Here is a 16,228-nt window from a genome sequence, read left to right on the forward strand (position 1 = left end):
AAATAACAAACTCAAAAAAACTCAAACCCATTTGTGGTCAAACTAAATATTTTGTTTCAATTTCTAGTGCATTTTTAAACTTTTTTTTTTTTAAATAAAGAAAACCGAAGATCATTTCAAAACCAAAAGTCATCAGAAAAAACCTAAAATGTTTTGTTTTGAAAAGCATCCAAACAAAACATTTAGGTTTTTGGATTTGATTTTTGATACAACTTGGTAAAACCGAGACAAACTCACAAACATTTCAGTGCTGCTGAATTTGCTTTTTTTGCCCCCCAAAATTTTGGATAGAAAATGTCACTCAACTCTAATGACAACACCCATGCTGCTAATAGCAGTAGATAGAGAAGCAAAGGAAACTTGTGTTGAGAAAACAAGAAACAAAACAAACAAAAAAAACAAAGGAAGGGGTGGGGGGAAAGTCCACCAAGGTGGGGGGGGGGGGGGAACGGGGGAGACGGGAAAAAAACACTTTGTTGGGGAAAAAATTACCCTCAGGCTTTTAAAAAGGAACAAAAAAATTAATGGAGATTGCAAACAGCCTATCTAAGGGGTGGGGGAGAATACTTTTAAGTGTCTCTTCAAATAGTAATGCCTATTTTGAAATAATTACTTGAATCCACATCTAATTCCCTGATCTAGCCCTATTTTCAGCCCATTGTTTATAGGTTTGGATATAGAATTTGTATTCTCCGCTGGGGTATCAATCCTGCAAGTTAGTAAGTAGCCCTGCAAGGGGCTTTTTGCCCACTGTCTTCTGTGGAGCTGAGGGTGCTCAGCACTTAGCAAGCCCCAGCTCTGAATCGCTAACTTCCAAGGGCAAGAGACTGACCTAGGAAAAAATTTGATAAGTTATTCCTTCCTCCACATCAAACTTTAAAAGAGTAATTTCCTCTTAAGTCCAGATGCTCTGTCCGTACATTCAAGATTAGAGAGGCAGCTGGTCCACCTGCTGCAGATGCTTGCAGTACTTGAGCATTTAATTAGGAATGTTTGCTTTAATCATTATAAGGGATATTAAATGTAAATAGAGAGCGCAAGTGACTGAAGTTGGCTGTGTGTCTGTAAGCAGCTTCAGAACTCTGCAATACGGGAGCAATAGGTGGCTGCAACAGGGAAGCGAGAGAAAAGCGTTGCATGAGTTAAACCAGCACAGGGACAAACCAAACCCAGCCAGAATCTGGCTGATGTCCCCCTTAGCTGTTTATAGGAACAAGGGAAACATGGGAGTGAAGGTGGCACTTTGGGACCCAAATTTACCTTCCAGAAAGAACAGCAGAAAACCCTACCTGTCAGTGATCCTCAGGGAAGGAGATCAAGGACTGGCAAGAGTTTTGTCTTAGATTGGGTATGGTCTTTGCTAGGAAAAGCATGTGTACAGCACCTGAGCAACTTTTTATACTCAGACGTACTATGTTAGGCTTATGGGTACGTGTCAGAGATTTGTGGTGTGGTTACACAGGCATGTTTAAATACACCTAATATTACAAGTGCACAGCAAAATATCGGTCCAGAATCTGGTGTACTAACATGGCTTTTGGTGTCTATCCACTAGATGGGCGCTCAAATACTATGGTGATATGGATGGTATAAGAATCTGAACAAAACAGAGTAGGTGCATCACAGCAAGGCTGCAGAGGGTGTAAGTCCTAATGCTGTTGTAACAATGGACCAGTCTACTTTCGCTCAAGCATTAGATACTTTGGGTGAAATTCTGGTCCCACCGAAGCCAACTGAATGACTCCCCCTGACTTCAACTTGACCAGGATTTCACCCTATTTCTTGGTCCCGAGTGATATCCACGATGTGATCTTTGTGCATTTTTGCCCATGAGACCAGCCATGTACATTCCTGTAATGCTATTTTACAGATATGCAGGGTGTTTTTCATAAGGCAGCCTGCTAATAAATTACTGCAGTTTGCACAACTTTTCAAACTCCTTGGGTCCTTATAATTAAAATTCCATACCTCAGTTGATTTCTCCCCCAACTTGCCCCGAGCTGAGTTCTAAACCTCACAAGAACTGAGTGATCGTGGAAATGCACAGAGAGTCTTATAATGAAAGTAACATATGCCATTTCATAAAATAGAAAGTAGATTAAATACAGAAGAAATCGGAGGGCTATGGCATGAAACAAGGAAGCAGTAAGAGAGAAGTGAACGCTATAAAGATAGTGCCACAAAGAGAGAACAGGGCATCCTCTTACTTAATGAATATTTATTGCAAACTGCTGCCTATTATCTTTCAAAGAATTTTTATACAGTTCCCATGTCTTTCATCTGTTTCATGTGATGGTTTATCTAACAGTGGAAATTGCATGCATCAGGTAAATGTTGATTTACATGCAAATTGCCTCTGCTAAACTTGCCTTTAAGTGAAAGAAGATTCAGAAATATTTTTTCTCTTATTAATTTGCAGTTTCAACCCCGCCCTCCCAAAACACAACAAATGCAAATAATCTAATTCATTTGTAAATATAAAACAATTTGTTAGGATTTAACTTCACCATATTTTTCCTCCATGTTCTTTAAATAAATTGCCATGTTTACCAAAGACAAACAGAAGAGAAACACTGTGTGTTCCAACTCAGCAGCTTCCTTCCCTTTTACAGGGTTATGGTCAAGATAAAAATCACAGGCCAGATTCATTCCTGATGTAATTACTGATTGAAATGGATTTACACTAGGGATTCTCTGGACCCCCATATATTTAAATCCAAATATTACTTCTCTGGGTGATAAGGTGGGTGAGGTAATATCTTGTACTAGACCAACTTCTGCTGGTGAAAGAGACCAGCTTTTGAGCTTATACAAGAGCTCTTCTTCAGATCTGGCTGAGCTCTGTGTAAGCTAAAACGCTGGTCTCTTTCACCAATAGAATTTGATCAATAAAAGGGTATTACATCACCCACCTTGTTTCTCTGTTATTCTGGGATCAACATGGCTACAACAACACTGGAAACAACTCCTCTGGACAACGCTTTAGATTATTAGAAGTGAATTTTAAACATCTGGGCCTACATCTGCAAAAGTGACTAGTGGTTTTGGATGCCTCAGGTGTTGTGGTTCGGCTTGAGACACTTAAAAAAAGCTTGATTTTCAGAAAGTGCTGCACACCCAACCTCTGAAATTCAGATCACTTCAAGCTGCCTCAGATTGGATACCCAAAAAATTAGGTCCCAAAAACCATAATCACTTTGGAAAATCTCAACCCTATTTTACTTTTCACCATCTTTGTCTCCTTTTTGCTTAGTTTGGATGAGAAGGCTATGTTGGTCAGTTTTCACTTTCTGTTTATAGTTAATGGTTGCCCTAGCTCACTGTGTGAGCCTCATGAAGTTTCTTAATCTGTGTCTCAGTTTCCCCATCCGTAAACTGGGGATAACAACAAGGTACTTCCTAACCTATCATGGTTTTGAGGATTAGTTAGTTAATATTTGCAAAACGCTAAGTATTAGGATTCGCCTCTGGCCAGTCTCTCTTTCTGGTTCTTATGTATTAGCTCAATGATCTTGTATTTGGGTTTCCAGGAAGAATGCTTACATCCATTACAAAAAAAGTCTGTTCGTTGATGTCTGTCAGGATGTTTCAGAGGCTTAAGATAGTGCATTCAAGTTTCCCCTCGAGGTGTGGGTTTGATTCCCATTCTTCTCAATAGCAATTTTTTGACAGAAAATATGGGATAGGGTAAAAGGCTCTGGGATGGCACTTGGAAGACCTACGTCCAATTCTTAGCCATGCAACAGGTTGTATGTGTGACTTCTGGCAAGTTAATTGAGGCTTATCTCCACAGGGAATTAACCTGTTATAGCTATTCTGGAATTTTACCCTCTTACCCTTAAATCAGTACCCATAAAAGTTGCTTCCTACACACATCTGAGACAGAGCAGGGAGGCAAGATGGAACCATATGCTGCCTTGCCAGAGAAGGCCATTTAACAAGTAGTTCTTACTTAGGACCCAGTGCTAGGAACGTGTCCAGCTCCCTGAATAGTCAGGCAAGCTAAATTCTGACAGGAGTCCAGCGGGAGCAGGAGAGGTTCATTCTTAGATGAATTAAAATGAAGCGTCAAGAAAAAGAAAGATGAAAAGGGAAAAAAAAAAAGTCAGCCAGATCAATCAAGGAAACAGGCAGCTGGAAGAGACGCTTATTGACCCAGTTGCTAAAGAGTCCCCTCTGAGCCAGGACTACCTAGCAGCCACAGTCTCCTACCTCCAAGAGACACTTGCTCTGGTTAACTAGGAAAAGCTGTGACAGGAAACAAAAGAATAATGACCAGGATTTCCACGGCCCCCTAGAAATCCTCCAGAGTGTGGAATATTTAGAGCTCAAATTATACAGCCAGAGCATGGGAGAGGATATAAGAAAAAAAAAAAGATACTGATTTAGGGGAGAATTGTGTATCTGTGGGAAGCCCAGGGAATAAGAAAGACACGGTGGGTAAGATAATATCTTTTACTGGACCAACTTCTGTTGATCAGAAAGACAAGCTTTCAAGTTCCACACAGCTCTTCTTTAGGTCTATGACCCTGAGTTAGGGTTGCCAACTTCCTAATCGGTCAAAACTGAACACTCCAGCCCCGCCCCTTCTACAAGGCCCCGTCCCCTGACCCTGCCTCTTCTGAGGCCCCAGCCCCTCTGCTCACTACATTTCCCCCTCCCTCAGTGGCTCACTCTTTCCCCCCTCCCCACTGGGCTGGGACAGGGGGTTGGGGTGAGGCTGGGAATGAGGGGTTTGGGTGCAGGAGGGGGCTCGAGGCTGGGGGTGGGACCAAGGGATTTTGGAATGTGGGAGGGGGCTGTGGGATGCAGGAGAGGGCTCACCTCAGGGCAGTGGTGATTCCTGGTGGACAAGGAATCCTATAAAGTTAGGAGTTGCTGACCATTTAAAACCCAAATTTTCCAAGCAAGTTCTTAGGCAAATCTAGTTTGTTCATCCTGTATTGCTTCTGTTACTATATACAAAAGTTGCAGATGGGCCTGAACCAAAACCCTGGGTAAGAACACCTAAACTTTAGGGGAATTCTGATCTAGATCTATCTTTATGGCCAGACCCATCTTTATTAGTACTGATACTAACAATAATGAATCAATATTTGAATACTAAGAGCCCTTGTTCCAACAAATGTAAACAAGGAGTAATAGGAAAATGATGTTGCAAAAATTACCCCCTCCCAAATATGGAATTGGTTATAATTGTTATTACTTAAGCAGCCCTTTTCATTCATGGGTTTTAAAGTACTTTTATGTCGTGAATAAGTAGCATTATCCCGTTATCTCATGGTGTCAGATGGAGGAGCTTGAGCATAAGAGCAAAAACAGACGACAGTCAAGTTAGTTTAAATCAAATGGGAACCCCCATGAATTCTCTCTCCAAACTTAAACCAAACCCAACACCCCAAAATTTCTTACAATTCAAGTACATTCCATTTATGCTTCTTTTCTTTACGTTTTATGGTTGTGTTGTCATAGCACTTCTGGGTTCTGGTCCAGATCAGAGATTAACATCAAGATACTCCTGCTTCTCTCAGTGTAGACAGAACCGACACTGGATATCTCCTGAGAAAGCCTGTTCCTGAGAGCACAAATGCACAGATCTGAGAGGTCAGATAAAGGTTCAGAATCAAAGCAGCCAAATTTGTGTGTGCTTATCCCAAGCACAACTCTAAATTAAAGTCAAGATTCCAGATCTGCAACATTTGAGAGGCTGGGGATATGGACTTCAATAGGACCCATCATTAAATAAATGCTTTCCATTTCCAAATCACTTTCCATCTGAGGATTTTAAAGTGCCTTGTGGTTATTACACCCATTTTGCAATTAGTAGATTCTTCTTCTCCTTCATCCCTTCTGCCTTCCTGTCATTGGAGGAGGAAGGATCTTGCGGTGGGCATCACTGGGATGAAAGAGGGACATGACATATGCATTTTGCCGCAGTTGAAGGAGGAACACAGGGCGAGGAGATGAGGAACAGCTGGATTGCAAACAGCTGGATTGCCGGCTGAGTTCAGTACTGACCCAGGAGCCTTTTGCACCCTCTGCCATTCTGGTTGTGAATTATTTGCATCCAGATTATAATGCTCCTCAAACTGACTCTTTCTCCAACAATCTGAAATGGAGATGCCACCCCTCTCCTTATGCTCCCAATAGGTACAAATGGAGTGTTAGAAAGAGGCGGCTGTGAAAATAGTCACGTTACCTCACATCAATCCACACCCCCTTTTTTTCCTATTCCATCTCCTTGCTGCGTCCCACCTGTTTCTAGCAGCACCTTCATTTGTTGTGCTAATGAAACAGCTTGCTGAGCCTAGGCATCTGCCTCTTCTTACTCACGCTCAAATCCATTAGCCCATGATCTCTTATGTATTAATGCACAGTTCATGTGCATTGTTCTAAATGGCACATTACAATGTTGAAATTTAAAGTGCATTTTAACTGTGCCTCTAAAGAGATGATAATTTGCTGACTGCATCATAAATATACCATGGCCCCTCTCCTTCGGCATATGCACAATCACTTGTACCCAGGCATTTGCTCGTACAATAAAAAAAAATATAACAAAATCCAGAGCAGTAGCAAGAGAGGGGCAGTGAGTACGTGAAATGGGTGTCCCAATTCAGCATGAATGTCATATCTCTCTGCTATCAAAATGCCTCTGGGTTAGTGACGACGGCACAGAGGAACATTTCATGAGGGCTTGCCTGCCAACGCAGTAATTTGATACATTCCAGATACCAGGGCTTAGATTCAATTTTTGGTAAGAAATTATTTGAGTTTGGTTGCCTCATTATACTGCAGTAATCTGCAGCAATTTCTTCATTTGGAAGAGCAGGGCGCTTGCAGGTCAGGAGTGTGGCACATTGGCAGAGCTGTGTGGGAAGCCCAGGACTGGTTAACTGGGGTGTTGCATGACTGCACTGAGGGGCACTGACAAAGCTAGAAAGCATTTGACGAAGTAAGGCTTGGCCAGCTATGGTGAGATGTTTTATACAGATCAAAAATTAAATACATGAGCACTCCCCTTGGCTTTTTGCCCTTTACTGCAAATGTTGAAAATCCAGACACACACACACCCAGGAGAACTAAAAAAAACACAAACATTTAAAAACAAAAAGGAAAAAACCAAGTTCAGCAAACCCATTCCATAGCACCATACAGAGAATGTAAGTGGCCTGGATGCTACCCCTTATTACTCTGAACTTAATACCCTACGCTTTGCATGACAATTTGTGAGCCAATGAAAATGCACAGGGCCCGATTTTGCCTTCAGCTACATAACTACTATTTGAAGTTTGCCAGCTTCTGGAACTCTGGACTGAGCCTTTACCCTATGGACCACAACAATGGCTACCAGAGCCCTCTGACACCATTTCCCAGCATGCTTAGAGTCAGGGGTGGAGATAGAAGGGACTAGAAATACTACCCGAGGCCAACAGGCTTCTGCAGATGGTGATATGGTCTCAAGCACTTTGCTGGGTCAATGCTGAACCAGGGCTGCTGAGTCCCACAGTGGGAGCGGACAGCCTGACTCAGAGAAAAAGTGACTTAGTTCAGTTTGGAGCTGAGAAGCAGAGGAGCTCAGAGCTGATTAACAGCCCTCCCCACAAAGGGAGGCTGCTGTTGAATTTAGTGCCTCAGACAGTTCCAGCCCTGCAGAGACCACCATCCAGAGAGGAAGAGACCCAATCTGGTGCTGGCTACTGAGAGACAGTTGAGCCCTTCACAGGACTGCAGAGCAGGGAGTCAGTAGAGGACCCTGTCTCACCCAGGGCGAAGACACTGGCAGAAGACTGTTTAAGCAGCCAATGTTCTCATTACCACAGCACTCATTGCCAGACTCATGCTCCATGTGCCCAGGATGGAACCGGGGTTTCAGAAGCATTGGGAGGTGGGGAAGTAGTTGATGTTTTAGTGTTTAGTACTTACTCAACCTGAGCCCTTTCCTCCCCAGATCGTATTTTCCTGCTCCTAATGAAGTCCCCCCTTTCAACATTGTTGTTTTTGGGTGTGTCATTTCTTTGCTGGGGTTCCTATTAATGTCCTTTATCATTTCTTGTGTACTGGGATTTATGCTCCTTCGCAGCAATGGTAAGCATCATTCATTTCCCCAAAGGACAGCCCCTCTTATCTCAGACACGGTGAGGAGTCACCTTGGGTAGATTTCAGAGTAGCAGCCGTGTTAGTCTGTATCTGCAAAAAGAACAGAAATACTTGTGGCACCTTAGAGACTAACAGATTTATTTGAGCATAAGCTTTCGTGGGCTACAGTCCACTTCATCGGATGCATAGAATGGAACATATAGTAAGGGGGGGGGGGAGGGTGAAGAGAGAGAGAGTATATATTACACACACACACACAAAGACCCAACCCAGGCAAGGAGAAGGGAGAAGCCTCTCCAAGTAGCAAGCACCAGGAAGGAAGCTTCAGCCACACCTCAGAGGAGGGCTACAGTTGCATTTGTGTAAATCTGGAGTAACACCGTTGATGTCAGCAGATTCGCTGTACACGTTACTTTCACCAGCGTAACTGGGAGAAAATGTTGGCTTATATTCCCTATCCAGACAGGTTGGGTTTACATTTTAAGGTAAAATGAAAATGTAACAAAGACCATGGTTGAGAAAGAGTGGAGTAGGGATTGTAGCTGGATGGTGTCAAATTTTCTCTTTGAAGAATAACTGAGATTATTCAAGGGTGAGAAGGGCAGAAGATGGAGATGGGCAGAGAAGAGAATCAAAGGTGGAAATCATCACAGCAGCTCTGTAGGGAGCTGTAATTGTACCGTAAGAGTCTCTGGGTTTACCGTCCCTGCACAGAAGCTGAATGAGGACAGGATGACTTTACAGTGGGGAAAGTTAGCAAAGTCCCTGGTTTTCACCCAAGAGCACATGGTGGCATGGGAGGAGGAGCAGCAAAGGAGATTGCTAAGAGGAAAGAGCCTGGGTTGGGATGTAAGGAAGAGTCATAGAAGGTGGAAATAATGGGAGTCGAGAGGACAGACACGTTGGAGGTGTTGCTGCAGTGCAGCGGATAGAAGGGTCAAGCAAGTGTATAGGGAGGTGGTTGTGGTAAAGCAAACCAAATGGATTCCGACTGAGATGTCAGAGAACAATGGTCCTCCACGGAGATAAGGTCAAATGAATGACCAAGACAGCAAGTGGAGGAGTCACTGTGGTGCTGAAGGTCACATAAGGTCATTAGGGAGAGGAGGCAAGTGACAGAAGGGAAAAATGAAACCAGTCAAGAGGAGAGGAAGAGCCTTTGAAAGCAGTGAGATTGAAGAATGATGAGCCAGAGGGGTCTCTATGGTTATCTGTCTTGGACACCCAGAAAAGAGCAGGGAACAGGGGTTCCTGTATTAGAGAGAAACTGAGAGCTAGGAAAATAAAACAAGCATTTTCCCTCCCCCAGGACTTCCTGTTGGATCATTTTCATTTTAAATAACAAAAACACTTCTAATAACCAGAGAAACATTTAAAAATTAAGAAATGCTTGTTCTAATTAATGTGTCTGAAAAGCATGTGCATGCACACACCACACCCCAAAATGCCATCTCCCTAGGGGAGGTCTTTATTATGCAAACACTACTCTAATTAGGTCATGAATACATTAGATCTTATTCGGTGCCAACAACAGGAGGAAAAAAAAGACAAAATTGGAAATGCGACATGCATATAGTCCTGTTGTTGTTCAGGCGATTGGATTCCAAAATACCATTAGGAGATGAAAAGTTCACCCTGTAGGGAAGCAATTGGAATAGCACTCTAGTAACTGATTAAAGGCACTTTCATTGGTAGAGAGAGGGGGGCTTGAGAGAGGGTCTCTCGAGAAAGTATATGATCTTGATCAAATAGCTGTTTTCAGGACAACAACACAGGAGAAGAGAGACAGGCACCCTTGACATCTCTTGAAACACATGCACTTGTCTAAGAAGAACACCTTGAATATCATGTTGTAAGACAACATTAAAGGCAGAGGGTATTTGCCCCTCCTGCAAGTTGCTCTCTGTTCAGACATGTAAGCCTTCATTTTTCCAGCTGTTCTCATAAGAGCTGCTGCTCTGCATTGCATTAGCAAATGCTAGATGCTTTTAATGAGTCAGTAATGTCAAGAGGAACAAGCCAAGGGGATGAAGCTGCTTCTGTTTTCCCCTCACCCCATCAAAGAAAGGGACCTGCACAGTGAACTAATGCAACTTCTGGCTTTGTGAGTGAAATGGAACAGGAGAAGGGCCCAAAGACCTTGCCAATGCTACCTCCTTCCATGGAAGGAATCAAGGGGCAGGGCTTCAAAGTGTCCTTAATAAGGACTGGAGAGCTGAGTTCTATTTCCAACTCTGAAGCTCACTGGGTGTGTGACTGTGGGCAAGATGCTTCACTTTTCTGTGCTGTCAGTTATACCATTTATAAAACCATTTGGCATGTCCACCTGTGTGCTTGGAGGAAGAGCTACTCTATGGCTTTGTCTCCCCTAAGCTACCACACCATTTTCAGCTCTGCTGGTGGTAGCTGTAGTGTAGATAAGGCACTGGCAACCAACAGTATTTTCCCCACTGTGTTACACGGACCCGAGTTGGGTTAGAAAGCATAGTACTTAAAATGATGGACAGCCACCTGTTATCCTGCCCACACTGGCAATCCCAACTACTGCTACAGAGTGACCAGATGACCCGATTTGATAGGGATAGTCCTGATATTCCGGGCTGTGTCTTATATAGGTGCCTATTACTTTACGCCCCCATCCTGATTTTTCACACTTGCTATCTGATCCCCTCACTACTACAGCCAGTGGAGCTGAACCATTGGAAGCAATGGTGGGGAATTTCTGGCAAAAAGACGCTCTATGCTAATAACCCACACGGACTCAGTGTGGTGTGCTGACCCCCACTAGCACAGGCTGGACAACATATTGAAGTTGAACAGCCAGTTACACCATTGGCTGGGCAGAGTTTGGACTCTCAGCTCAGGCAATATAGAATCTCATACTTTAACATGCAAAGGTCAGTTTTAATCCCTCACTGATGACAACCCATCCAGGGGCATGGTATCACAAGAGCAGCCCCGATAAATCCTAGAAGGTTGATGTTGCTATTGAGTTTCCATGATAAGTCTGATTTGGACTATCAATCTCCCTGTTAGTAGTTTAGGTCTTTGCCAGAGGAAGAATTTTGCTACTAAATTTCAAGTAGAGCTGAGTGAAATGTTGCATTTGTCCTCCAAGAAATTCCAACATGACAATATTTGGTTTTGTCCAGATCAAAAAGAAGAGTTGAAATTTAAAAATTTTTCACGGAAGGAAATCCTTCTCCCCCCCCCCCGCAAATAATAATTTGGAAATGTGACATTCATTTTCAGCTGAAATATAACGTTTTGATATTCTCAACATAGAGATGTTTCATGTCACTTAGTTAAAATGACCCAAAATGAAGCATGTTGGGTAATTCAACATTAAACTTAATTCTCCCAGTGCGGTACATTGCTTCATGGAAGTTGTAGTTCAGGAGCCTGATGCCCCCAGTTTTCCTTATGGGATAGGCTCCCTGGCTGGACTACAGATCCCAGGATGTACTCAGAATCATGCAACTCCCATGATGCACGACACAGCACTCTGTCAGAAGGAAATTCTGTTGCATTAGGATAGATATAGTCATCCAGGGAGCTCTCTGACCATAGGAGAGATTGAGGGCCTGCACTACTGCTTCTGTAAAGCATCACACTGATAAGGAAATGCCACTTAACGTTTCATTGAAGTGATTTGAAACAAAGCATTTCAGGGCAGTTCAACAGAACAGAATATTCTGTTTCTGTCAACAGATCATTTGGGTCATTTCCGTTTTCCCAAAAGAAGATTTCAAGTTTGTGGTGTGACGTTATCATCATCCGTATCCATTTTCCTCAGAAACATTGTTATGATATGAATATGGCATAACTAAGATATGCTTTGTGCAAAATGGGTCAAATGAGGTATCATTGGAAAGGTTATGATTTACTGAATGTGTTTATCCAATTTATATGCATGCATCATTTCTGTATCTGAAGTTAGGAATATTGTCTATGTAACAATTACAACTGTGTGGGTATGTGCTTGGGAAATGCCCACCAGACAGTAAGTAATCAGCCTTAATGGGCCATTAGGAAAAGACAATGAGTCTTCAAAGATGTGGATCCCCCTTCTTCCCAGGAGTTCCTTCCTGTGGACCTTGCAAATAAACCTTGTCTCATGGTTGCCCTGACACTGCAAGACCATGTGATAGAGTCAACTGGTATAAAAAGACCACCTTGGACACTGCTGGTACTTTTCCACAGGAAACAAAGGCTTCCTGCCTTATGTAAATTCTATTTAAGGCTGTGAAGCAAGGCAATCTGGGCTCTCCTTTTGTCTCCCCACCCGAGAAAGAAAACTGCTGAAAGCTCCTGAAGAAACCAAGGAACTAAGCTAGGGAAACGCAAGGGCTGAATCCAGGCTGAGAACAGGGGTCTAGCCAATAAAGAGAAATAACTTGAACTCTAAGCTACAGAATATTTAGGGTCAGAAATTACATTTTGTAACCTGTTTCTTGAGTATATTAAGCTTAGTCTGCATGTTTTGTTTTATTTGCTCAGTAATCTGCTTTATTCTGTTTACTATCTCTAATAATCACTTTAAATGTACCTTTTGTAGTTAATAAATTTCTTATTTATTTCAAAACCCAGTTTGTGCTATTCATATCCTGGTGGCAAAAAGCTGTGTGTATCTCTCTCCACATTGAGAGAGAGGGTGAATTTTTATGATCTTGCACTGTGCAGATATTTTTATACAGCACAAGACAATATTATTTCGGGTTTATACCCCAAAAGGTGGTGTGCACGTGAGTGCCAGGCAATCCCCGAGATGATTCCTCCTACACAGAGCTGATCTCAGTGTCTGTGTGCATTTCCAACTGGGTGTGTCCCTACCTGTGAGAGTGTGCTGGAGAAGGCCTGAGGGCCTGGCCCAGCAGAACAGGGTGAGGAAACCCAGGCTGGTGGAAAGTGTGGGCTCAGTGAGACCCCAGCACGTCCGGGATGCCACCTGATAGGGGGGTCCAACCCGTCACATGAGGGAACTCCATTTCCTATTGGAAAACCATTCCAATGACAAATTCCCAACAGGCTCTATTTTGAAACAATTTAGACAATGATATTGGCTTCAAGATGCCTCCCCTGCTTTGCTACCCTCTCCTCAAAGACCCACCAGTTGGCTTCGATACCCAACTACTGTGCAGGTGCTTTCTAGACAGCAAACCTTAGGAGACCTATAGGAGGTGGGTGTGGGAAGGGGAGAGTGCCAGCATCATGCAGTTGTGGGAAAAAATGGAGGAGGAGGGTACAGGCAGTGTATGTGAGAAAAGCAGAACAGGGGGCATGTCTTCCTTCACAGGCCAAGAGCTGTTCCAACATTTTCTGGAAAAGAGTGATACTAATGCCCTTTTATTAAAAAAAAAAAATTAAAAAATTCATTTTTCTTTTAAAGCAAAAAAAAAAAAAAGTGTTACTGAAACCATTACTGCCACGCATCATTTCCACCCCCCCCCCCCCCCCCCCAAAAAAAGCAAGTTACGGGTGTCTGGCTTAGACTATCTTATCCGTCACTAACAAACCATTTCATCTTGACCTCACATACTCAAATGCTTTGTGTGTCATCATGTAGTAGTTGGACCACTTCCACCCTTCTTTGCTGTCAAACAGACCACAGGGCAAGGAAGGGGGGAAAAACTTGATGAGTTACTGATTAGACAAATATTCCCCACTACTCATTTTGGGCCTGATCCTGCAGTGCACTCAGCACCTAACAGGATGTGCTCACGGCTCAGTAGGGTTGAGCCCCATAATGCCAGGTGCAAAGCAATGATCTAAGTGTCATTAGACACAGCTAGCACAACTGCAGTGAAGACATGAAACCGCCTATAAATCCATGCCCTGTGGTGCACATTCTCAATACTCCACGTGCAAGCTGTACAAATACAGCAACTGTCAAAATTTGACCCCATAGGCCACAGATTTTCAGAGGCCTTAGAAAAAGGATGTTCATAGTCCCCTCCAAAGGCCACTGGGGTGGTGCTATGGGTGGTCAGGGCCTCCTTAGTCCACAAATAAAATAATTTACAAAGAAGTTATAGAAAGGAACAAAAGGACAGAAGATGGGACTTTGGGATCACTAAGGGGACAGAGTTAAGGTTGGCTGGTATATTAACCATGAACTGTTACAGTTTCAAAAGTTGGGTTTCTGGTGTGTTTAATCTTTACCCTGAGTTTACAAGCTTTTCTTATATTCTGTCATCAGAAAGCTAAATGTAATATTGTAAGAATATTTACCCACATAATACCAATATAGGATTTAACCTTAACTTCCCAAGTTATTCCCCTCCCCAGGAATTCATACTGCCACCGTATGATTGATGTAATTTGAGCACATAACGAAACAAGTTACATGCACTATACCGTATGCCACATGAGGCATACAGACTGGACTGAAATAATGAAACGCAAAGACTCTCTGCACAGGTTCGATTGGCATCTGCAGTACAAGGTCCAAAATAATAAGTGACAAAGTAGCCACTCTTTCCTAGCACCGAAAGCCTGAATTGATGTGATTTCTACTCCACACCAAGTAATAAGCTACAGGGTCAGAAGAAATGTGTTACCAAGTTTCTGCTAATCATTTGCAGCTACAGAAGTCTTTCCCATTCTCCAGCATGGCTGCTACGCTTGGTACATGACTGTGTCACTTATGTGTAGTTAACTAATATATCTGGATGACGTAGTCTGTGCATGAGACCCACTGACCTGGGTGAAGCAGTACAAAAGAAAGCTGCATTGTACAGAGCCTTTCATACAAGCCATCCCACAATGCTTTCCAGAGTTGAATAATACAGTTATAGTGTTAAATAATAAATGACTGCAGAGGGGGACAGATTAAGTGGCACAGCCAGGGAAGAACTAGAGGGATCACTTCAGATGAGACTTTAAATCAGATTGAGAGTCAAGGCGTGGGAGAGATACAAGGAGACTAATTTAGATGGTATGTGTCGCAAAGGAGAAGACTTGCACTAATGGTGGTGAGATTGTAGGACATGGAGACTCGCTGACAGTTTTCTGAAGACTTTAAATAAATTGAGTATGTACTTGGGGATTAAAAGACTTAAAACTGTCTCTTTCAAATGTTTGCCAAGTGTCTGATGCTCCTGTATCTGCCCAATGAAATCACATTACGCCACAAAAGTTGAAACTCATGTAGTCTTTGACATTGCTCTCACAACAACCAGTTTCTAATGGTAGAAATGTATTTAAGAAATTACCGTTTTTTAAAAATGAATCATAATTCCCCATTAGTTAACCCAATGAAGAGGGAAAAAAAAACAAAAAACAGTGATGGAGAATGCTGATTATTAGCCTCTGACTAGAGTAGAGCCTCAAAATTATGAACACCTTGGGCATGTAGATTGTTCGTAACTCTGAAATGTTTCCAACTCTGAACAAAACGTTATGGTTGTTCTTCCAAAAGTTTACAAGTCAACATTGACTTAATACAGCTTTGAAACTTTACTATGCAGAAGAAAAATGCTGCTTTTAACTATCTTAATTTAAATGAAACAAGCACAGAAACAGTTTCCTTACCTTGTAAAAAAAAATGTTTAAAGTCCCCCCCCCCCTTTTTTTTTTTTTAGTAGTTTGCGTTTAAACACAGTACTGTATTTGCCTTTTTATTCTCATCTCTGTTGCTGCCTGATGGCATACTTCCAGTAAAAAATGAGGTGTGAGGTTGGTCAGTTCGTAATTCTGATAGTCGTAATTCTCAGGTTCTACTCTACGTTTCAAAAATTAAGGGGAATTCCAAGATCTGGTAAAATGATGCTTCTTCCTGAATTCCACCCCAAAATAGCCCAGTGAGCTCGACAAAATGTGCAGAAGGGCCATCTCTTCCACTGAAAAGCCTTACTAAGCTTTGTGAAGTGCAGAGATGTATTTAGGCACAGATCCCGCAAAGAACTCTACGTGAACTTAAACTTTTGTAGTGTAATGTGATTTCACTGGGCAGACACCAGAACACAAAAGGATCATCAGGCATTTTGCACACATTTGAACGAGGGATCCGTTTTAAGGTCTTTTAATCTAAGTGCTCTGTGATCTCATGGAACCCCAGTGAAATAAATAGGGCTCTGTACACATACAGATATCTGTCAGCACACCGCTCCTTGCAGGATCAGGGTCC

At 42.6% G+C, this 16,228-nt stretch overlaps 1 protein-coding gene and 1 long non-coding RNA gene across 4 annotated transcripts in view; both read right to left on the reverse strand.

Annotated features, from left to right (window-relative positions):
- Window positions 1-16,228, reverse strand: part of LOC102937877 (limbic system associated membrane protein) — a 1,332,442-nt gene that overhangs the window by 744,850 nt on the left and 571,364 nt on the right. The gene's annotated exons all lie outside the window — the stretch shown is intronic.
- Window positions 8-15,588, reverse strand: LOC122464173. Its single transcript, XR_006288099.1, has 3 exons — window positions 15,417-15,588; window positions 6,933-6,936; window positions 8-20 (listed from the first exon to the last, which is right to left on the reverse strand). It is a non-coding gene; the product is annotated as an uncharacterized LOC122464173 (long non-coding RNA).

Source organism: Chelonia mydas, chromosome 1 (assembly GCF_015237465.2).
Source record: "Chelonia mydas isolate rCheMyd1 chromosome 1, rCheMyd1.pri.v2, whole genome shotgun sequence".
Lineage (NCBI taxonomy): Eukaryota > Metazoa > Chordata > Testudines > Cheloniidae > Chelonia > Chelonia mydas.